The sequence below is a fragment of the Cebus imitator genome, unplaced genomic scaffold (genome assembly GCF_001604975.1).
Source record: "Cebus imitator isolate Cc_AM_T3 unplaced genomic scaffold, Cebus_imitator-1.0 Scaffold167, whole genome shotgun sequence".
Lineage (NCBI taxonomy): Eukaryota > Metazoa > Chordata > Mammalia > Primates > Cebidae > Cebus > Cebus imitator.
In genome coordinates, this window is record NW_016107482.1 from 3,958,665 (window position 1) to 3,984,138 (window position 25,474).

The following is a 25,474-nucleotide window of genomic DNA, read 5'->3' on the forward strand; positions in this document are numbered from 1 at the left end:
AAGCATAAAACTAAAAATTAGAAAACAGATTTGAAAAATAACGAATTAATGGAAGAGAAAAGAAAAAATTCTTGAAGCTAAAACTCACCAATAAATAAATCACTTCTTTGAAGAACTCCAAAATTGATAAAACATTAATTTACCTGAGAGAAAAAGAGAAAAAAGCAGAAAAGAAACAAACACGGTGATAATAAGGGGGAAACCGTCACTGATATAGAAATAAAAACAATTTTTTAAAAGTTAGAAACATCTGTTTTGGTAAACTCAAGGCAAATAAATAGAAAACTAGATGAAATGGAAAATATTTTAACAGATTATTATTTACCAAAAACTGACTTCAGAGAAATAGAAACTAAATAGATTAATTTCCAGAAAAAAATAGAAAACTCTGACAATGGCGTACTGCTAAGGTCATATCAAAAGCACATGGTTTCATAGAGGAATCCTACTGAACATATTTCCCATACTGTCCCAGAGGGTAGGGGACAAAACCGGCCATTTCTAAATTACTGTCATGAGGAAATATTGAGTCAAAAAATAAAAATGATTGCAGAAAAACAGAAGCTACAAGACTGATCTCTTTTACAAACCCTCATGCTAAGAATTCAAGACTAGTTCACTATTAAGAAATATATTAATATAATGAATTATATTATTTTACTTAATTATAGAAATTATACAAGCATCTTTACAGAAACTGAAAGAGATTTGACAACTTCCAACTACATTTTTCATATAACAACAAATGCAACATGATAGAAACGAATGATTACATACATACTTACATGTGATTGCTTCCGTATACAGACACACACACACACGCAGGGACATACCTTTGTGCACTGTCAATTAATAAAATCAAGAATAAGGCAAAGCTGTTCACTTTCTCTCAGCTTTCACAATTATAATTAAACTTTTCTACTAAAGGCATTAGCCAATGTATCAGACAAGTAAAAAATATTAGATTAAAAGTGGTAAGAAGGAGGTGAAAACACATAAACACACATAGTTTGGAGATGATGTAACTGTCTTACAAGACCTTAGAGAGTTTGTAAACATTTTAACAACTACTAAAAACAATGAGAAGGCAGAATATAGAACTAATAAAGAAGAATCAATAGCCCTCATATAAACATCTAAAAGGGGACATAATGAAAAAGAAGAATTTAATAAGAGACAAAAACAAGCCTAGGAATAAAGATAACAAGATATGTGCAAAGAACATCTTTATGCAGAAACTTTTTTTTAAGAATTCCTCAAGGAACACAAAAGTAGACTTATCAAGGAGAAATATATAACATGTTTTCAATAGAATGACTCAGTCTCATAAAGATGTCAGTTCTTCCTCTGTTATTCATAAATTAACATTACACCATTGAAAATAATCAAGATTTACTTTGGGATTAGATAAGCTGATTCTAAATCTTATGTTAAAAAAAGAACAATATGACAATAATAACACTAAAAGTAAAAAGGCAATAAGGAGATATAGCCTTAAGAGATTAAATATACTATAAACACTCAATGTCACCATGTACTGCTGACAAATGAATAGAAAGTCAAATGAAGGAAATGAGAAAGAAAGTTCAGAAATAGACTCAGATATTATAAGAATTTTATATCTAACAAATGAGACATTTCAAGCCATAAAAGAAAGTATTTTACTATATATAAATAAACACCCTTATACATAGGCCTCAAAACACGTGTAAAGACAAATGACTAGCCAGGAGACTATTTCGACTTTATTCATAGCAACATTTTTGCAAGATTAGAGCAACAAATCATCCATGTGACCATCAGTTGGGTCTGGTTTAATTCTGCTGTACTCACAGTGAAATCTTAAGCAGTTGGAAAGTTACGTACCGAAATAGGAAGGTCTGTAAAACATATTGTTAATTGAATAAGGCAAGGCTAAGAAGAGTGCATATTTTGCTATCTTTTGAGAAAGCAAGAAGGGTAGACACATATCTGTTTACATTTGCATAAAGAAACGCTGGAAAGCTGTACTATGCCCTTACTGCTGGGCTTTGAACATGATCATTCCTCTCTGTGGGTTTTTTCTCTTTTGCCTTCTGACCACTCCTATTCACCCTTCAGGCTTCCACATGATACATTTTTCTCTGGAAAATTTTACTGTTTCTGTGGCCCAATAATTTGTGGGGACTCTTCTTATGTGCTCATTTATGCTTAAGCATAATTTATCATTATGCTTAATTTGCATTTGTCAGTAAGTATAATTTATCATTATCAAACAATGCTACAATGATCTACTTATTTCCTCCTTAAATGCCTTGAAAAAACAACTGCTGTTTGGTCCCCATTGTATTTTTTCACCTATCAAAGTGCAAGAAGAAAAGATTAAATAAATTTAATTAAATAACTGCTACACCAATAATGATACAATATAAATTGTGATCAGAAAAAAAGTCACATTTTAGCATTCTTCTGAGAAGCAGGTAAGGAGTCTAAGAAGGATTTGCTTCAAGATATCATTACCATTTACTTCCTATGTTATCCTTTCCTGAGGATTAACTGTACACATGTTGCTTTGCTGTTTGTTTATCTTCTTTAAAAAGACCTAGTCTTACTAAAGAGTTAGGAGTTGAGTGGACATTTAGAAAAAGTATATTAAGTAAGACAAGATTTGCATTTAAAATGATTATTTCTTTTCTCTCTTTTTTAAATTTTTAGACAGTCTTACTATGTGGCCCAGGCTGTAGTGCAGTGGAATGATCTTGGCTCACCGCAACCTCTGCCTCCTAGGCTCAAGTGATTCTCGTGCCTCAGCCTCCCGAGTTACAGGTGTGCACCACCACACCAGGCTAATTTTTGTAGTTTTAGTAGAGGTGGGATTTCACCATGCTGGCCAGGCTGGTCTTGAACTCCTGACCTCAAATGATCTGTCTGCCTCATCCTCCCAAAGTGCTAGGATTACAGGCATGAGCCAACATATCCGGCCTACTTTATCTTAAATAATAAAATAAAGTAAACTGATTTAAGGTGAGAAAGTAATATGTTCATTGATCAGGCACACTCTATGTTCAGGAACTTTGCCAGGTCTTTTGCATAAATTTTTCCTCCCAGTAAGATGGATGCTTGCCATAGTCAAAAGAGAAGTTTACCTAGTCGGAGTTGTCACAAGTTCCACAAGAGCAGAATGCATACTTTTCCATCTGTGAGCTGACACATCCCCACTCTGGTTTATCTCAGATGAAATAATTGTTATTGCCCCTTCACCTGATGCATGTACAACTTATTAAGTGCCCCTTAGTGGTGCTCAAAACCCCAGGAGCTACAAGATGAGAAAAATAAAGTTACTTATTGGGAATGAAAAATAATTTTACCATTAATATTATACGATTTTCTTCCCTTCACTTGTTAGAGTCGGGGAAGGCTTGGGGATCCCAGACACGGTGTCCTGAGGGACTAGACTGGTCCCCAAGGCCTCATTCAGAAATTCGTGGAACTGAGTCCTTTGAGAAAAAGGATGAAACTCAGGTTTCCAGGTTACTGGTGGTGATACGAATGAGAAAATCAGTGTGATATCATGTCCAATCACATCCAACCTCAAAAATAAGAAACAATGAAAACTCTTCCTTTTATACCACATCCCTTTCAGATACCACTATCAATGCCTATGGTCAATGCTCTCACCCAAAGTTTGTTCTAGTAAGACCCCACTATGCTTTCAGGTTTTTAAAGAGTCTTATCCAGCTGTTTATGGTAGTTCTCAGCAGGAGGTTTGCTATTCATAATATAACCTATCACTTGCAGACATGGAAGATACCCGTACTTGTAGAGTTGGAATTGGTTTTTCTTAGTCCTATCTCATCTCCCTGATGATTGCACAATATCTACTCTTACATTATCAGTATCTACTCTTAGGTTATCAGATTCAGCTCTTCCTTCATTACAGGAAAAAGTTTTCATGTTATTTTTTTGTTTCATTTATTGAGATTTTTAGTTCAGGGACACTAATCGTAAGTATTTTGTTCTCCATGTCATTTATAGCATCGTTATTTGTTCTTAGCTCACTGATTTTGAATGCTTTGAAAGTCAGCATCAGGAGGATCATTTGAGACTAGGAGGTTGAGGCTGCCGTGAGCTAAAATAGCACCAGTGCATTCCAGCCTGGGAGACAGACTGAGACCCCGTTTCAAATAAAATAAAATAATGAAAGTAGAGAACTGTTTTTCAACCAGGTCTATTGTATTCTAGCAATGTTATTGTAGGAATCCTTAATGTGCCTCCTTATCTCCCTATTACCCCTTCCCTCATTCTCTTGTTTGGTCACTTCATTATTGCATTCTGTTTTATTCACCTGTGCTCTTATTAAATTCCTCTAGAGCAGGGTTTTTTCCCTAAGCATGATTGACATTTGGGTCAAGGTAATTGTGTTGTAGGTAGGTGGGTAGGTGGATGGAAATTGTGTCTTGTGCATTATAAGATGCTTAGCAGCATCTCTGGCTTTTACCTGTTAAATACCAGGAGCAATTTCCCTTTCACTTGTGATAACCAAAAATGTCTCCAGACATGGATACATGTCCTGTGAAGCCAAAACTGCCTTGAAAATAATACTTGCTACTTTCTGGGCTCTCCGTTGATCTTTTCCATCCTGTGTATGTATGTATTTTTCACTTTGTTTCTGCTGTTCTGTCTTTCATAGACTGTATTTTGAAATGCTGTTGTTATTGTTGTTGTTCTTGTTGCTTTTACTTTGTGATCCTACACACCTTTAATATGCCTTGAGTCTTTTACATCTGATGTGATGTCTTCATTAGCCAATGAGCTAAACACTGCAAAATTTAGATTGTAACTATTGATGGCCCGTGACATGACAGAGAGATAAGGGGCTGGATAAAGACTAAAATTTACTTCTACTAACAGCCATAAAAAGGATGAACCTGATGTTAGTCATGTGGAAAAGATCCAGACTTGTTGTAAATCTAAATAAACTTCACCTGTAAGAGCCACCTGGTGAGGCTCTTAGGCAGGGGCCATCTCAGAATGGGTTTTGGCAGGGGTTAGAATGCAGAATCATTGTGTGGCCCTCTAGGAGAAAACATCACCCATATCACAGGACCTGCCACTGGAATTTCCAAGTGTGGGGTCCCTGAGATATTCACGGAAGTGCCTGATATAAGCAAAGTCAGTTCTAGACAGCCACATAACTAAGAGTACTGGTGGCTACTGTGGTGGAACCAGTCACAAAGTCTGTGTTCTTTCCTTTAGTCCCTTCTTATCTCCCTGAGGAGTCACATATGAATTACACACAAGGTGCCAGGGACAGGAAGTGGAAGCATTAGAATTTACCTTCAGATCTGTCTCAAAAGCCCACTAAGAACCGCTTAGTAACTCCATATAAATCACCATACATCCACTTACAAGTCTGTCCTCTAAAACGATATTCAGCTATCACTCCTTTCTAATTAGATGGACTAATGATGAAAGATAGGAGGGGGCTCCTAAAATTTCAAGAAAGTGTATGGAACCTTACTCACTGCACACTGGAGTTACTTGGCTGCACATCTGTCTCCCAAAGTGAAGGTGAAACTGGTGAGAGAAGGACCAGATTGTGACTCATCCCTGAGTTTCAACCCCTGGCGTATGATAGACCCTCACCTCATCATGAATTAAGCTTCTTTAAAGTAAGAGTTCTGCCTAAATTGAGGCACCTATTATCTCCTTTGCAAATTCATTTAGAATTTCTAAAGAAAGGAAACACCACATTTCAATTATCAAAAACCCCTACATTCCCATCACCCGTTTGCCAAAAAGGCAGAGTGGAAGTACACGAAAAGTACAGAAGTGCATGCACATGAGTAGCCACGGAAAGCTTCCCTGGCCTGTGTCTAAGAGATTTGCTCTCTCTAAAGGAAGCATCAAATTTTATCTTAACTCTCGCTCCCAATGGAAGAGAAATTCTAATTTCAAAAAAATGGGTCATGTTGGAGTTCAAGCCCCAAAGAGTAAAGGAAAAAGAAGGCAAGAAGTTCTTTGAAGTGCTTCACGTAAGATGACTTTTCAGATTTCTCAGTCCATTCTCATAGCACAAGTTCGAAGAGTTGCCCTGAGATTTGTTTAGCTTCTCTTTCCCTTGAATTATCTGGGAATTACCTTTCACAGTCTCTGCTGTGGGCCTTGAACTCATCAGTGTTCTGAATCTGCCACAAGTCATTCACTCTGTTATCTCCCTGCAAAATAATACAGCTCAGGTGTCCAGCAGCTGTTACCAATTCTGACGACTGAGACTACACAGCTATGAGAAAACAGATCCTGCTCTCCGATAGAAAAAAAATAAATGGCTTAACCAGACAACACTCTTGCATAGTTTAAGGAGAGTTCTGCCAACAGGGAGTGGTCTTGAAGAACAGAAAGGTATTTCCTACCCCAAATTCTCTCCACCTTATGCCTTGTGGGTGACAGAGTCTGAGGGAGAGCCCTGGCTGGGCACTTGAGCAGACCCAAATTCTTTTCTTGGCTGAGTAACCTCAGGAAAAATTCCTTAAACCTTTTAAAGCGCATTCCTTCAACCATAAAATAGAAGCAATTTAAACCTATCTCAAATGGATCATTGTGAAAATTAAATCAGATGATGTTTGTAAGAACCTGCTTCAGGGAAGCACTCCAACAGGCTAGAGTGTCTGCCTTTGACAACGGACCCAAGTCTTCATGAGTGATAGGTCATTTAGGTCTTCATCAATGCTGGTTGTGGACTTCTCCTTTGCAATTCAAACTCACTAGATGGAAGAACACATGAGGTCAGGGGCATCCGTAAGTTTTCAGTTGTAACTCAAATTTACAAAACTGTATGTGTAAAAACATTTTATTAGTACCTGACCAATCAAGAATGTTTATACTTTTGCACAGAGTATATCATTATGAATATCAGTTGAAGTCATCAATTTCATTGTAAGAAGTATTTTTATTTTCTCAAAAATCTTTACTGAAACTCAAGTCCTTGACCCAGACCTACATGACTTGACTCTACTTGGTTCCTGCAGATCTCTCTCATCGTGTGTATTTTTCATCATCCTATCCTGCAAAACAAGTACCTTTGTATCTTTGCAAGGTTGGGACTTTGCACTTAATGGACCTTATTTCTAGAATGTTCTTCCCCACAACTGCACATAACTGCCTCTCTTTTAGCATTCAGTGCCCATCTTAATTACTCACTCTTTGATGACAACTCCTTGAACCACCAAACACAAACTAACCCTGTCTTTCCACCAAGGTTTATTTGCATCAGAGGACTTGTGATGATTATAGGACCAACAGGTTTGTATACCCACTGCTCAGTTACACTGAGTCAGCAGGGTTTGCAGCAGAGAAAGAGTCCAGTGATCACAGGGTGCCAAGTGAGGAGATGGGAGGAGACCCTCAAATCTATTTCCCCAAAAAGTTCTGGGTTGAGCGTTTTTGATCAAGATATAACAGAGGCAGCATGAAGCTCAAAGCTTTTTATTTTGTTCCATATCATTACCAGGTTGGTGTCATCACCTGCTTCAGGTCCGTTCTGTCCCTTGCTGAGACTTCTAGGTCCAAATGACATTAAGTTATAAGACACGTAGTCAACTAAACATTCTAGGCCAGATGAGAATGGAGGTCGACAGAATGCTTAAAAAACCTTTTCAGCAATAGAAGAGCCAAAAAGTAAGGTTACAGAAGTGAATTCTGATCTTAGATATGGACCCATAGCAATTAGCAATACAAAACATAAGCATTTGGTTAAACCCTTTTGAGTTGAGGGATTCAGAGTGTTAAAATTCCTCAACCTGTTGGCTGTTTAGGCATCTCTGTGTCAACCCTGGTTTGGAGTGTCCGAAATAATTGTTTCCCTCAAAACCAGCCCTTGCCATCTCACATGCCCACCTCTCCTGCAGAAGTCACTGGGCCCAGAGGAATTGAATAGTTTTAATTTCTAGTCTTGTGTCTCATGAAAGCAGATCATTTTGATGGTCTCCTTCTTTTTGGGTCTGAAGACAAGCCTTTAGTTAACTTGAGTTTGGTGTCAGACACTAGTGTCGATGTTTTAGGAATCAGCAGGGTAACTGCCTTTTTCAGATGAGATATGTGCACCCAGCAATCAAATCCCTTTAACGTAACAGTACAAGGATTTAACAGCGCCTGTTGAGAGACCCTTTCAAGGGGGATCAAGGGAGACTTTCAATGGATATCTCCCCCAGTACGTGTGATTAACAGGCTGAAGGTAATGATGCTGGAGTTCACGATATGACTGGAAGCTGTAAAAAGATGCTACAACCTTTCAGGGATCAGTTTCTGTAGCTTTGATAAGCTCTAGCAATAAGTCTAAGTCAAAGACTTAATTTAGAGTTTAATTTTGAGGCTGTTTATCAACATGTTTAAAGGCTCAAAACATTTGATTAGAACAGAATCACAGGTCATTGTAAAATAATAGTTATTAATTTAACCAAATTGATAATCAAAATACTTTAAAAGTAGTACAGAAAGTTATACAGATATAAAAACTTAGCTTTCTTAAAGCTCAGTGTTCCTAAGTAATCAAAAAACACTTTTCTTCACCTTTATTTTAACAACATAGGAATTATCTTTGTAAAACATAAATCTTGTTTCTTAGGCCCATTATTAAATAAAAAAAAAAAAAAAAGGAAAACCACCTGCAGAGTGAAGCGTGATTGCTTCTCCTTATGGGAGAATATTTAGAGAACCTTAAAGTCAGCCCTGATGAAAAGGGCACTTGAATTAATTCAATACAGGAAGAATGTGTCCACGGTTATGGGTATAAACTACATTAGGGAGGAAACAAGGAGCTAGAAAACTGGTAATGCATGACTCCTAGTAACAGCATGAGAAGTTTTCTTGTTACATGTAAAAATCCAGACATATCAAGAAAAGTCAAGTATACAGAATCAAATTATTCCAAAGAAAAACACTGCTTTTCTAGGCCTTTAAGATAAACATTTTAGTGTCAGGCCATAGTAGTAAAGTTAAAAACAGAGACAAAATGTTATAGGAGCTGGCAAAAAATAAAATAAAATAAAAAAAAGGTGAAGTGGAGTGTTTTTATTTCAGGGCTTCTCAAAGAGAGAAAAATGTGAAAGCAATGAGAAACAACAAACATTGAGCTTCTGAGACAAAAATCTGAGTTTTCAAAATTAAACAGGTGACAGAATTAAAAAAACCTCTTGCAATTTTATTACAAGTAAATTCATACCTTAAGGAATCTTATTTTATCAGAGGAGAACCAATCTTTAGAAAGACTATTATGAATAATATTTTACATTATACCCAACTTAATCAACTACTAAATTTCTTTCATAAATTCCCTTTCATGAGTCTTATCACAACTTATACGGACCATCTATAACATGTCTGGACTTTCTATTTTGTCTTAAATTTTCCCTTTTCCTAAATAACTATTTTATTTTAGAACAAAAATTTATCACCAAGATATTTTTTCATATAAAAATATTCTTTTTCTTTTTATAATCCTCCTTATGAAAAATATATTTTTATATTTATAATTGTTTTCACATCTTTCTCCACTACTTACTGGCCTTTCTACTTTGTTTCATAATATTTTCAAGTTCATAATTTTAATCAATCTTCAGATAACTTCTGAATTAGAAAACATTATTCTTTTTCATAACAAAAACCCAACTTTATATCTTTTATTAATTTTTCTCTCATGAGAAACACATCTTTTTTGACATGTTTTACAGGCAAAACTATATGTTTACTAGAAATCTTACTTCAGGTAACCTTAAGTTTTAGTGAAAACCTAGGAAGCCAGATATCCTGAACTGTTTGTCAGATGTTAATATTTTATACTTGAAATGATTTGATAACATTTAGAAACTTGTTTCTCTATATTGTAACCCTTTCTTAACTGAAAATGACCCACATATCTAACAAGAATTAAAAATAATTTTAAGATTTTAAACTAACAAAAAGTTTACCTTTAAGTATTTAGCCCATTCACATTTACTCATCATTGATTTTTAACAGTTTGTCTAGATTAGTTATGAAAACTTGAAATATTAGACAAAGCTAGTTATCACTTAAAGTTGTTTCTCTGTTAACCACTATTATAATTTGTGTTAGTTCACCTAAGTAAGAAACTTAAACTTATGAGTATTTTTGTCAATAACTTAGAAGACTTAGCTGTTTTCACTGAACAAAAAACGTTAAATTAGTCTTATTTGTCAAAAAATTAAATCAACAAAGACCATTTTGTTTTGGACTGGGTTTATAGTCTTATAACCTTTGTGCCAAACCTTGATACCTTAAAATATTTAGAAATTGCACATATTAAATAATCATTAAACCCAGACAAAAATATATGCTGGCAATTCTGTAGACATTTCTATTTTTATTTTGTCAATAATTTTAAAGGCAGCTTTTTAATTAAAGATTTAAGTCACATGAACTTGAAAAATATTTAAACTTTATGTATGATTGTTCTTTTAATTATAAGCCAATTTAGTACCAAATGGACATGATATTTAACACAATACATGTGCATACATACCAATTTATCTAAATGCACAGAGACACATACAAAGATACTATAGGTTTTACTTTGAAATATTAGTCATGAGAGAGCAATACAAACTTACTAGCTTATAAAAGATACAAAGCAGGCAGAAAAGAAAATAAAGATAGGGCCAGGCGTGGTGGCTCACGCCTGTAATCCCAGCACTTTGGGAGGCCGAGGCGGATGGATCACGAGGTCAAGAGATCGAGACCATCCTGGTCAACATGGTGAAACCCCGTCTCTACTAAAACTACAAAAAATTAGCTGGGCATGGTGGTGCGTGCCTGTAATCCCAGCTACTCAGGAGGCTGAGGCAGGAGAATTGCCTGAACCCAGGAGGCGGAGGTTGCGGTGAGCCACGCCATTGCACTCCAGCCTGGGTAGCAAGAGCGAAACTCCGTCTCAAAAAAAATATATAAATAAATAAAAATAAAGAAAATAAAGATAAAGAAATTTTCATTCTATATTTTCAGATAAACTAATTGAGCTCTGAATTTTCTATACTGTAATTTGCCCATCAATTTCAAATGTGCACAAGACAGAACCATAGTATAAAACCAACTGAAATCCTAGAAAACCTGGCATGCTTGCACTTTCCCATAGTTTTTCATGGGAGTTCTTACCCTTAGTGGGTAGGTTATCCATTGCACTACCTAATAAAAATGTCTCTAGTCTTCCCAGTTTTGCAAGATAAAGCCCAATGTGCTGCTTGGAGGAACCAAATCAACATTTTTTATTCTGGCCTAAATGCACACACAGCAAAATGTACATATTAGTCACTCCACTTAGGACCCATGGGTGACCTAGCAAGGTTCACACTTGCCTCAGCTAGCCCCTGGCAGCTTTGATCTACTCAAGGTGGGAGTAATGACCTCAAACCAGAAGAAGTTCAGGAGCTAGTCTTGAGGCAAGATGGAAAAGTGGATGGTAACCCTGAGTTAGCGATGCTGAGTTCTCACTAGCAATTCGTTCAGAGGTCCTATTTACAACCAAACATACATAACAAGACAAAGATAAACAAAAGGACTTCCAAACTCAAGTTTCAAATTTCAGAAATCAAGAGTATTTCTCCCAAGCAGTGTCCTTTCTTCTCCTTTTAATTTAAGAGGCATTTCCTCAAATAAGACCCCTCTTATTACTAGAGAGGATCATCAAAAACCCAGGAGAATCCACAAGACCTCCAAGGAGGCCATAAGACATCAGAAGAGACATAAAACATCCAAGGAGTTCACAAGACCTCAGAAGATGCCACAGACCATCTAAGGAGGTCAGGAAACAGGGAGAAGAAAAAGGATGTAACAGTTTCACAACTAAAACTTACCAACAATGTCTTTCAAAACCAGAAACTATTTATATGCACAAGTGACTTATGCACCAAAGGTTGGCACTGCCCCATTGATAGGCAAGGCAGCAGAGACAGTCTCTAGTTTATTGGAACCAAATGGCCATTTGGGCTCCCATCTGGGTCCATCCCAACAATGAGAGGACACTGAGCCTTAGGCAAATGCCCACCAGCAGCTCCTGCCTAGTTTAGCCATAATTTGTTGTAGGATCAACAGGTTCATATGTCTGCTATGCAGTCACAGACCCATTATACAAACTCAGCAGGGTTTGTAGCAGAGAAAGAGTTTAAAGATCACAGGGCAGCAAGCAAGGAGATGGGAAGAGACCCTCAAATCCATCTCACCAAGGAGTTTTTAGCTGGAGGTTTCAAAGGGGTTCATGGATAATGAAGAGCTGGAGAACTGAGGTCACTGATTGGTTGCGATAAGGGAGATAAAATCATGAGGATGTGTAAACTGCATTCTTTGGGCAGCTTCTCGTGGGGTCCTTCAGATCAGCTGATATGAGTAGTTTCATCAGTATGCAAGACCTGCAAGAATATCTCAAACAGAAAGCTTAACATCTCATAATGTTCAAGTTGTTATTTGGAGAGCAGTTAAGAACTGTAATCTTCTAACAGGCTCTAAGTGATTCTGAGGCCAGAGGCATGAAACACCATGAGGAAGCAGGTGAGAGAGCAGCTGACCTAGTGATCAATGCTGAGTGTGCTGCAAGCTGTGTTTAGTTTTGTTTCTCCTCCTTCCTTCTTTCCTAATTTTATAAAATTTGTAGGAGATGTTTTATGATTACCTGATGTCTTCTCTTTATTCTTTTTATTTATTTGCAGTCAACTCTTTTTCTCACTCTTATGAACACTGGCACACTACACATGACAATGTGTAAGGTAAGTTCTCAAAAAAGTGAGGTATTTATCATTGTCTCCAAATCTCCATGAATCTATCACATTATTACATTCATGGAAAAAATGTTTGTTTAATTATCATTTTGTAAATGCCAATTTTTTGAAATATAATTATGGTAATGTCATTACAAGAATAACAAGCCACCTGATTTTAAAACTCTAAAGTCAGTTTCTCTAATTCTCTCATAGATATGATTTAGAAACAATAGGAAAAAAGGAAAGCAGGCAGTGGTGGAAAGTTGCTTTTTCATAAAATTAAAAAACACAGGTATGTAATTCAGTGGAGAACAAGATGAAAGTGCTGTCACAGCCACTGGGGTGGTCCAAAGACTATGGAAAGCACATCTTTTTAGAAAATGAAGTCAATGGACCATGTTCAGGAGCCACACTTAAAAAGCTCATTTTGGAAAAATGGTAATGAAAGTGAAAGCTTTCAGGGAATCTGTTTGGCACCAAGAATAAGCACAGGCGGTGGAGGGATAGGAGGCAGCATACACTCAACTTGGACTTACAGTAAGCTGCCTTTGGGTGAGGAGTTGGGGGAGTGAGAACACAGTGGATGTGATGAGCCTAGAGCCATGTTTCTGAGTTACCTGAGGACTCCCTTGCATAGAGACAGTAGAAATCTGTTAGCTTGTAGCATTAACCTGATTTAAAATGAAAAAAAAATAGTGCTGGATCTATAAAAATATATTATAATTTACACACACACACACTTGCCAAAAGAAATGCTGCCATTGAATGGATAAAATCTGTTACCATTACCATAAAATAAAAGGAAAAAGAAAAACATTCATGGAATAATCTCCTTAAAAAAATGAGTCAAAGCCGATAAACAACATTTAAGGAGGGAAATGGTGAAGCAAAAGAAGGACTTGAAATATGAGTGGCAGAACAAAAAGAAGTGAAATAAAAATAATAACAAGACAAAATGCAAAAATAAAGATTCCTTTGGAAACAATACAAGGGAAAATAAACATTATGGAAAAACAGAGGATGCAATATGGAGCACAGGATTAAGAAAAGTGAACAGAGATGGCTCATGCCTGTAGTCCTAGTATTTTAGTAGGCCAAGGTGAGAGGATCACTTGATCCCAGGAAGTCGGGGCTGCAGTGGACTATGATCATGACACTACACTCTAACCTGGGTGACAAAAATGAGACCTTATTTCTGAAAAAAGAAAATAAGTGGCCTGCTGCAGTGGCTTATGCTGGTAATCCCAGCACTTTGGGAGGCAGAGAAGGGTAGATCACTTGAGGCCCAGAACTCAAGATCAGCCTGGTCAACACAGCAAAACCCCATCTCAACTAAAAATACAAAAATATCGTCTGGGCATGGTGATGTACACCTGTAATCCCAGTTGTTTGAGAGGCGAGGCATGAGAACCACTTGAACTGGGGAGGCAGAGGTTGCAGTGAGCCAAGACTGAGCCACTGCACTCCAGCTTGGGTGACAGAGCAAGATTCTGACTCAAAAATAAAAATAAATAAAAATTAATTAACAAAAGAAAATAAGCAAAGGAATAATATGTTAAATAAAATTGAAAAGATAATATGATCTGAATTGAAATTATAATAATAGCTATAGAAGACAGATTCTTCTAATAGTTGTTATTAAAAGAAAATAGTTATTTCTGAAGAGGAGAAAAGAAATAAAGAAAATTAAGGTGTAATTCAATATTTTTCTCAGATATATACATTAAAAATTTTGTTTTTAGATATTACTGAGCATATTGAGACCTGGAAAAAATGACACACAATGACTAATCCTGAAACATATACTAATAAAGTTACTGAACATTAAATTAAATCAAGAATCTTTTGATTTGCATTTCTCTAATGACCAGTGATGATGAGCATTTTTTCATATGTTTGCTGGCCTCACGTATGTCTTCTTTTGTAAAGTGTCTGTTCATATCCTTCGCCCACTTTTGAATGGGCTTATTTGTTTTTTTGCTGTAAATCTGTTTTAGTTCCTTGTAGATTCTGCATATTAGCCCTTTGTCAGATGGGTAGACTACAAAATTTTTTTCCCATTCTGTTGGTTACTGATTCACTCTAATGACTGTTTCTTTTGCTGTGCAGAAGTTGCTGGAAAGAAGTTGTGTTTTTTTTTTCTATTTGAATTCCTTCTATTAATTTTTTTGGTAAATTGTGCATTATACTATGTACAGGTCTTTGTATATTAATTATATCTCAATAAAGGTGTTTTTAAAAGATTTCAGGACATAAAACATTAAAAAAGACAAAGAAAGGCAATATATAAAGCTAACAAGGCTAATCCAAATAGAATATTAAACTTAAAAAAATAATGCCCACAATAACATAACCTAAGAAAGAAATGGGTAACATGGCAAGAAAACAAAGTAGAAATATAATTCTTTTAGTAGAGAGAGACTTGAATTCATCCTGCACAGTTTGTGAGTTATTTAGTATAGAACAACAACAAAATGTAACAAAAGTAATTAATAATACACTTAAGATAGTTATAATTAAGCTGATCATTAAGGCACATTTAACTAGGTACATAACAACCACTTAGACTAAAACCTTAAAATATATATTCTTTTCATGGATGTCTGGAACATTTGCAAAAAGAAAAGTTCTGCAAACAGAAAAAAAAATTAAAAGTGGAAATAATACAGGAAACATCTGATTATTCTGCTGTGAAATATAAATTAATTAAAAATTATTTATAATCTGAATAGTAAACAAACTAGTCAATAAATCAAAACTTTGTGTAAACAATTTTTGATCAAAGAAAAAATTAAAACTAAAATTAAAGATAATGCAAAAATCAATGAGTATAAAATAGTACGCAACCAAAATCAATGGTCCAATGAAATAAAAGAAAAAAGTACATAAAACTCTTGGAAAATAAACCATTACTTAATTTAGCCCAAGTTAATGGAAACATTAAAAGCAAAGTGAAATAATACAATGCAAATTTATGGAAGGAAGGTAATGAAGGTATAGATGAAAATATTGGATTCACAGGACATCACTTCATTCAACTCCATAGAAATGAACTGAAAAAAATACAATGTATGCTTATTATGGAATATATAAACTACCAAAACTAACTCCAAATGAGATAGGGAACCTAAAGAGGTAGAAACCCAAACTATCAATTAAAGCAAATAAAATAATTAAGACAAATAAGAGTGTCAAAATCTACTTCTACCAAAGAATAAAATAAGATATAAAACAATAAGCAAGCCAGAATGTTTCACAAGTGATTTTCACTAAATCTTTAAGGAAAATATAGATTTTCTAAATACTAAGGAGGCAAATATTATATATATATATAATATATATTTATTTTGACATATATATGTATCAAAAATTCTCCAATTTATTTATACTCTTGCATGGTATCCTTTGTCTACTTAGGAAAAGATTCTAATAATTTCTGTGAAGTTAGCAAAATGTTCCAACTAAAACTCAACTATAAAGAAACTAAGATCAAGTTTTCATTTTCATATTGATTTGAAAATATTGTAAATGAAATAGTTGCAAACTCTGGCAGCTGATTTAATGTAAGTGTAAGATGAGCTGACTCCATGAAAGCAAATGAATTAACACTAGAAAAGATGCCAGCCTAATTCATTTGATTGATAGATCAAAAGTGAAAGTCTTCAGAACCTCAGCATAACCTTTTGATAAAATCAGCATCAGTTCTTGACAAAATGCCTTAATAATACGGTATATTAATGGCTTACATTTATTGAGACTTTATTATGTTCCAGGAACCATTCCAAATGTTTTGTGTGTATTAATTCACCCATTTATGGCTGCAGTTGTGCAGAATAAACAGCTGGATACCTCTTGCATATGAACGTAGAAATTCATCATTGTAAAGAGTTTACCATGAGGTAGGTACTGTTCTAAGTGCTTTTCATATATTATGTCTCTTAATCTTCACGACACCCCATGAGGAAGGTATTACTGTCCCTTCTTTATCCACACAAGCATGTGTGTGGGTAAACACATTTAATATGTCAAACTCGAAAGCTCCCCTCAGGCTTTATGAGGAGGAATTAAAATTCTCATTAGAGGCAGGAAGAAGACAAGGGTTTCCATTATCACCACTATTATTTCACCTGGTTCTGCAGTTGCAAGTGAGTGTTATCACACAAGACAGAAATGCAAAAATTAGAACAACAATGACAAAATAGTCATCATTTGCAGAGGTATAACCTTATACATTAAACGCCTGCTAGGTTCAATTCAGCAAATTCATTCAAATCATCAAAAACTCAGGACAGTCACTATATATGAAACCTATGGAAATCAATAACTTTCTTATTAAATGCTTAGAAGAAATAATAGGAGAAAAGACCATATTTGCATCATGAGTAACAGTGAGAAGGAGGTAGTCGGAAACAACATAAATTATATGTGAGGTCTGCATTGAAACAGGGTCGATATTAAAAATGATACTGATGATCACAGGGGCACAAAAACGAAGACATCATCAAATGGAAAGCCTTGTTGTATTTAAAGAAGAAAACAAAATGATATCTGTTAACATACAAATTTTATGCTTCTGCAGTACATTTCCAATATATTTCTGAAGTAAAATTTGTTTTCAAAATGCTTACAGGATCCTTACTAAAAGCCTTCAAGAATGGCTTGAAAAATCATGAAAAATAAGGGTAATGAGGGAAGATTAATCCTAGCTGATATTCAGCACAATATAAACTTTCAAGATTGAAAAGAGTGCTATTCTTGCATGAAGAGACATATTAATGAGAGATGCTGAAGAGTTGACAAGAAAGGAAAATATTGCTATCAATATCCAGGTAGCAAAGGGCAGTTTACTTATACTCTCTGTACCTTATGTTCTTTGTTTGGATAATAAAGTTAATAATACGAACCATCATGGCACTGTGAATAAATATTGCAAGCAAAGAAAAGAAATCTGTATGCAGAGAAAGATTTTATTCCAGAAAGGACAAAATGCTGCCCTTTCTATAATGTAAGTAGTCCTATGTAAGTAACCTCCCACCAGGTAGCTGACCTATCACTGGGGAATGGTGCCATACTGGGGACTTAGTGTCAGTCTCTGCTGCTGGGAGGTTGGACACTTGGCAACAGCTGGAGTCAGGCTGGCCTTGGTAAGTAGAAGTACATATTGCTGAACTCATGCATAACCTCCATTTCTGCCACCATGGTCACTTTTTTCAGGAGCTTTTTCGGTAATGACAGGCATAGATTGGCTTAATGACAAGGAAAAGAGGCTGACTGGTATCCACAGAATGACTCATTCTATCCATTTGATGATAAAAACACTCCTCTGCTGAGGTCACCCTTTGATGGACATTCACATTGGACCCAAATATCTTCATGTTTTTGCCCATTCAGAGAGGTCTATCCACATACCTCTTTTCCAAATTTTTTGTCACCTTTTTATTAAGCATACTCCCTCCAAATCCTTTACTCTTCAGTCAAACCATTGACCATGACCATGCATCAATATATAATCACATGTCTGGCCATTTCTCCTTCCAAGTAAAATTAACAACCAGGTGTACTGCTCAATGTTCTGCTTTCTGGGAGGAGTTTCCTTCACCAATGCCCTTCAGGGATATTTCAGAAGAGGGCTATAATGTTACAGCTGTCCTCTTCCAGATGGTGCCTGTATATTGTGTAGAACCATCTGTAAACAAGGCCTGAGTTCTCACTTCCTCTGTCACCTAACTTTAGGGAGCTCTGCATGAAGCCATAGGTGCTGGCTAGGAGAGAGAGGGGCAGTGCAGCAGGATTAGGATCCATGGGTATTTGAACCATTTCTCCATGTAAGCTACCTGTGCCTTCACGACTTCTTTGAGTCCCCTCTGGTCTATAACACTTCCATTTGATTATGGAGTTCAGTTGTGCGTGCCCAACTTTAAGATTCAGTGGCTCAGAAAACATCCATTTCATGATGGGAAGCTCAGGTTGCATGGTAACTTGATTGCCCACAGTTAAGTATCCAGTCTCAACTAAGCTCCCATTAACAGGGGAAAGCTATTTCGCAAAAGGAGAGTGGTTATCTGTGGAGGGTTGCAGGGCTTTGCTATAAAACTTAACTTACCAAACACCAAACGACATTCCTATATATGCCACTGTTACTTCAAACACCACTGGATCTACTGCATCATATAAACCAAAGGCAGAGCAGCTTGCATGGCAACCTAAACCTATTGTACAGACTTGTCTTGTTCTGGGACCCATTTAAAACCAGCAGATTTTCAGGTCACTCAGATAAGGCCCTAGAGTATCACACCCAGCTGAGAAATATATTGACTCCAAAATTCAAAGAGGCCCACTAAGCATAATACCTTTGCAATGGTTGTAGAAGGAACCAGACACAACTTAGCCTTCACCTTAGAAGGCCTCTCTTAACATACTCCATGCTACCGAAGTGCTAAAGATTTCACTGATTTGGAAAGGCCCATGAATTTATTTACCACCCTCTGACATACAAATGTCTTACCAGTACAGGCATACTTTATGTTATTGTGCTGTACTTTATTGTGCTTTGAAAAATATTGTGCTTTTTAAAAATATAAGAGTTGTGGCAACCCTGCATCAAGCAAGTCTATCAGTGCCATTTCTCCAAAAGCATGTCCTCATTTTGTGTCTTTGGTTCAGCACGTTTTAGAAACGAAATGGTTTTTCATCAGATATGTACAGTTTTTAGACATGCTACTGCACATTTAAAAGAATATAATAGAGGGTATATATAACTTTTATAAGCACTGGGAAACCCCTAAATTTGTGTGACTCATTTTATTGAAGTATTCTCTTTGCCATGTTGATCTGGAACTGAACCCACAATATCTCCAAGGAATGCCGTATGTCTAGTGTAGTTGCTACTTCTTGCTCACAAGGTCCAGTCAGCCTAATGTTATTAACACAATGAACCAATATGACGTACTGTGAAAGAGAAAGGTGACTAAGATCCCTGCTAACCAAACTATGACACAGAGCTGGAGAGTTAATCCCTGCTGTCCATTATAGGAAGCATGCCCACCTATTGTTGGTTGAATGCTGTCCCTTGACCCCTGCCACTCCTAGATCCAATTACTCTCACTGCATTTAGGTTTCCCAAATCAGTGACATCAGTTTCCACTGTTCGTTCTGGTCAGCAGAGGAGAGCCATCACAGAGCTCTTCAAGGAGGCTAAGGATCCCTCAAAAATCTATTTCTTATATGATAAAAGCTATGTCTGCTGTGGGTGAGTAGATTGTAAGTGAAAAAAATAACATTTCCATCTCCATAAGTCTACATTCTCTTCCTCTGCAGTACACCAGAGCAGGTCCAGCACTTCCGATCATGTTTCTTCCAAGTACTTTACCATGCAGGAAAACCATTGGCCATGACTATGAATCAATACACAATCACGTTTGGCTATTCCTCCTTCCATGTAAAATGAACAATCAGGTGAACCACCTGGTTCATTCACAGTGGACCACCTTCTGAACTATAATTTAGTTTACAAGTTCAACTAACTGTTAGAGCCCCCTTCTCATTTTACAAACTGCAACATTTAAAAGAGAATCTCTAATTAGTGGACTCATGTCAATATAATTCTGTCTGATCCAAATTTACGTTTCTTCTGCCATTTTTACATACCCTAAATATTCATTCCCACATATATTCCTGAAATTTCTGTCTATACATATTAAAAATATCAAGTTTTTGTTGTTGTTGCTGCTGTTTGTAATATAACACACCTCCTCACGGGTCATACTCTGTACCCACTTTTAGGGTCCTGCTGGGACTTGAGTATATTTATAGGTCTAGAATTTGCACAGCAACTGCCTCATGGGAGGCCATTGCAGTTTCCATAGGCAAAGCCAGGTTGATCTACTCAGATGGGGGTAGAATAACAGTTTCTGATGGGAAAGAAGACTTACCAGAATTGAAGGAATTAATGTCCTCAGTCTCACTGGGGCCTTCTTTGATGTCTTCATTCCAACTCTCGGGATCTTTCCTTGCCAATTAATGCCCTAGTTTAACAATAAACACGCTGTGAGGTTGGAAATTCAATTTGTAATATAATTCAGCTTCTCACAGGATTCTGGTTTGGTTTTTGAGCAATCTCAGATCTGCAGCTGCACAAGATAAAGGTTTCCTGCAGGGAAGACAGAAATGTCTAAGTCATTTATATAGTTCTCGAGTTGGGAATTTGAACCCTTGAGTTCTTCTTTTCCTTTCCCTAGCAAAATTAGAAGCAACCAGTCATTATCATTATACCTGCTAGTTTGTCAAAAAGGTTAGAAAGTATTACATATATATGGTCATCCAGAACCTTGCCTCTGATAGCTATTTGATTAGGAATAGCCAGTGGTGATGCTTTGTGCATCTCTGTTGTTGTATCATGTTATAGACTATCACTGCCCTCTTCACTACTGGAAATAGAGTCGTTGGTGTCTTTAAATCTAATTAGTTTAGAGAATCAATTCCAGAAACTTCAGAACCAGTTTGAAACACTCAAGATTATCTTCCTTTTAATTGTGCTATTATCCATGATTAAGTGGTCTTTTTTCCTATGTGTAATTCAAGCTAATTTTATTTAAGTGGTAAATAAAATTTTATCTCATGTTTTTATTGCTATTATATTGTAAGACACTTTATATTGTTAACAGAAGTAGTAACTATAATGTATATGGCTATATAATATTCCATCTAGTGGATTTACCACAGTTATCTTTGTTCAGCATTTAATATGTTTTCAATTTTTCACTGTTATAAACTATGTTGCAAATGTTGAATTAGAGCCTGCATTGCTTTTTGTTTTAATTATAACTATTATTTGTACTACATTTACAATCCCAAACATACACACACAGTTTGTTCTGTTTTGAGTGCAGTTTATAACTTTAAATATAAAGCCTAAATTCAAGGCATACCTTGGATTTCACCTTAATATTATGTCTTCTCAATAGGACAGTCAAGACATTTGTTTCATCCGGAATTGGTATGGGTTTATGCATATCAATTTTCTGCAAGAAAACAGTTAAGTGACCTTCCTATAAATCTTTGCTTTCAGGAAAAAGGGAATATTTTACAGGCACTTCGAGAACATTTCAGAATTTCATACAGTACTTCCTAGTCTTCAAAAAAACCTCTGAGTGCACCTGGCACAGGCGAGTAGTTAGAGGACTTGATGCATGAATGTGTAATGGTTCATCTAAATATATCAGTAGGGTAACTTGATAAAGTGAACAGTAATTTGGTAAAAATGAGCTTTGTAAAGGCTTACCTATTCCATACATTATTTTGTCTTCTGACTTAGAGCTTGAAATGCTCACAAGTTTTTAAAACAGGCTTTTAAGGATCTCAAGAATTACTCTCAAGGTGTAAATTAGAATTCCCTAGAGACTGGTTTAGAAATGTGCATGTCAGATTTCACACCAACATTGTCCTTGATATTCTGTCATTACTCGGGGGTTCGGGTATTGGAGAATGCAGGTATAGAAGGCTGAAAAAGCATTCCCTGGTGATTTTGATTGCTGTGTGTCTGATTCAACCTCCAGAAACACTCAACTGAGACCACAGACCTTGACAAATTCTGAAATTGTACAAAAGCAACCTATTGTTGCTTGTGATTTTTTTGAAATAGAGCTCAGAAGAGAAATGCAGGTCACTTGACTCCCATTCGGATACTCTTTTCAAGCCACACTTTTTAAAGGAATTATGTTCAACTCACTTGAAACTGTTCTATTCACTTGAAACTAGAAATATATAGCATCAGTTGATATACGTTTCAGTAAAATATTAGTAAGAACTGCTTTTCTACGTATTCAAAGACGGACCAACACTCTATAAAATTAGAATGCAGATGGTAAAGAAGGGAGAGATTTGAAGTGAAGGTATCTAACATACTCAAACACACTGCTGGAAAATAATGAGCTTTGGGAACGCTTACATTAGGGATCAAACCCCAATGTCAGCACTTACCTGCTCTGGGAACTTACGTAAATTACCTTATTTTTCTGTTTCTTTGCTCCTTTGGGGGAGCTATTGGGGATAACAGTATCTATCTCATAGTGCTGTTAATATAATTAAACAATGTAATTTATGGAAAGAATTTTTCATGTAGCCATACTGGGACTGATAGTAGTCATAATAGTGGTAGTTGTAATGCAATAATTTCTAATGTCTCTTTTTATCTTCCTTTACTTTGGGAGTAACGTTGGGGTAGGTGGAAAACATTTGTGCAGTGCTAATAACAGAAGACATAAAGAAAAAAATTATTTTGAAGGCAATAAAAAGAACATCCATGCTTCATATTTGAGCAAGAACATTCCTACAGTTTTTGCAAATTGCTAGAGAAAATGGCCTTGCGGAGAGAGCACGATTCCAGGATGTGGTGGAGTACAGACAGCTTGTGTATGTGCTTCTGGAACCATCTTACCATGGGACCTTGTATGAGTTCCCTTCTGACCTGATTTCCCAACTATAAATCAGTGAGACACAATCATGCCAAAGGTCACCTTTCCTCCACGATGATATGTGCATCTAAAATTATGGCATCTCCACGCATGGATTCTTGTTGTAACCACAGTTGATCTGATGAATTTTACTCTTGTGAGGCCCATCTAATTGGCAACTATTGGGTAATGTGCAGCAAAAACAGTAGGAAGAAGATAGTAAGACAAGTTTCTCACAGGCAATGGTGATCACACAGCATCTCTCCCCACAGCTCAGGTAATACACACAGCTGGATTACCCTGTGGTCTTCCGTGTTTATGTAGCCTGGAAAGAATGTAAATCAACAGGCTCACACAAGGAAAGACCAGGACTCTTTGGACTCTTGTTGAACTCTAAGAAATTATCACTTTGTATCTTGGCATCATTACTGTAGGAGAAAAAGAATGATAGGTTAACTGTTCCTCCTTCCCCATCTGCCGCCTTTCTGAAAAGAATATCCGTCCTGGGATAGAACACAAGATTTTGTTTCTCCCTGGATTCAAATCTGGGTTGCATCCACTGTAGGTTAAAAAAAAAATGAAAATAAAAATAAAAGACCATCACCTTCTTCTACAGAGAGAAGGAAACTATTTTACTTTTTGCTCATCGTCAGCCTGACTGAATTCTACACATGGAGAAAGAACGTTAGAGTCTTCAGAAAACACTCAATCTCTCTTCCACACCAGCACTCATTCTGCCACAGGTTAATATTTCCCTTGCATTTGCTGAGGGTTGACACCTGAAAGAAATCACTGCTCACCTCAGGGCTGGTCAAGGTAATGTTTAGCTTCAAGCTTCACAGTTTTATGTTCTATTGGACGAATATTTAAAAGGAGAAAGGGAGAAAAGAGCAGTTTTAGTGGAATGTGACAATTTACAATCTTAAGGCGCTTAATAGAACACTAATATTTACTCCAAGAAGTGCTGTTTGTTTACTGCTACCATTTCTATTTTCAGAGGCTTTGAGGCTTGCTGGTGCTTGCCGTGGGCATTTTCACCTTATTCTCCTGTAGTATGTTCTATCACAATCTTATAATAGTCCCCTACAACAGCTGCAATTCCAAGTCTCATTGTATTAAAGAGTAACCATTACTAGGGAAGATAATCTTCCTTGGCCACTGTATTAATTTCTTACTGCTCCTGTAGCAAATGATCGCAAACACAGTCACTTAAACAACATAAATCTATTCTCTTACAACTCTGGAGGTCAGAAGTCCTACAATCAGGGTATCAATGGAGTTGCCTTGTTCTGGAGGCTCTAGGAGAAATCCTGTTCCCTTGCCTTTTCTAGAGGCTACAGGTATTTCTTATCTTGCGAACTCTTCTTCCAATTTCAAAGCCTGCAGCATGACATCTTAAATGTCTCTCTCTCTGATGCTTTGATCTTTGCCTCTGTCGTCACCATTCCTTTTCTCAGGATCTGACCCTTCTGCTTTCCTCTTATAGGGGCTCTTGTAATTACACTGGGCTCATTCACATAATCTAGGATTTTCTCTCCACCTCAAGATCTTTAACTTAATCACATCTGCAAAGCCTCTTTTGCCATGTCAGGTAATATGTTCATAGGTTCTTAATATTCAGACGTGGACAAGTGTGGAGGGGATATTATTGAACCTATCACAGCTACATTGACTCTGAAGTTCAGATTTTCTTCCTTTGTTTTTACTGTGCTTTCTAGGGGAATTCTTACTAGATCGGTAGGTGATTCACACACTTCAGCTGGATCCAGAAAGCAACACTCAATCAATTGTCTTTTAAACTTAGTTCAGCCATGGGTCTAGATGCTTGTGAATCTTCTTTTTAGAATATTAAAACGGTTAGCAAAAGACGGTGAGTTCTACAGAGGCAGAAAGGGGCTTTCTTTTCTGAAACAACCTATAGATTGGAGAGAGGCAGCCTTTAGATAAAGTGGAAGTGTGCTCCAGGAAAGGGTTGGAGAATTAGAAATAGTAAAAGTAAGCCGGGCGCGGTGGTTCACGCCTGTAATCCCAGCACTTTGGGAGGCCGAGGCAGGTGGATCACGAGGTCAAGAGATCGAGACCATCCTGGTCAACATGGTGAAATCCTGTCTCTACTAAAAATACAAAAATTAGCTGGGCACGGTGGTGCACGCCTGTAGTCTCAGCTACTCGGGAGGCTGAGGCAGGAGTATTGCCTGAACCCAGGAGTTGGAGGTTGCAGTGAGCCAAGATCACACCATTGCACTACAGCCTGGGTAACAAGAGTGAAACTCCTTCTCA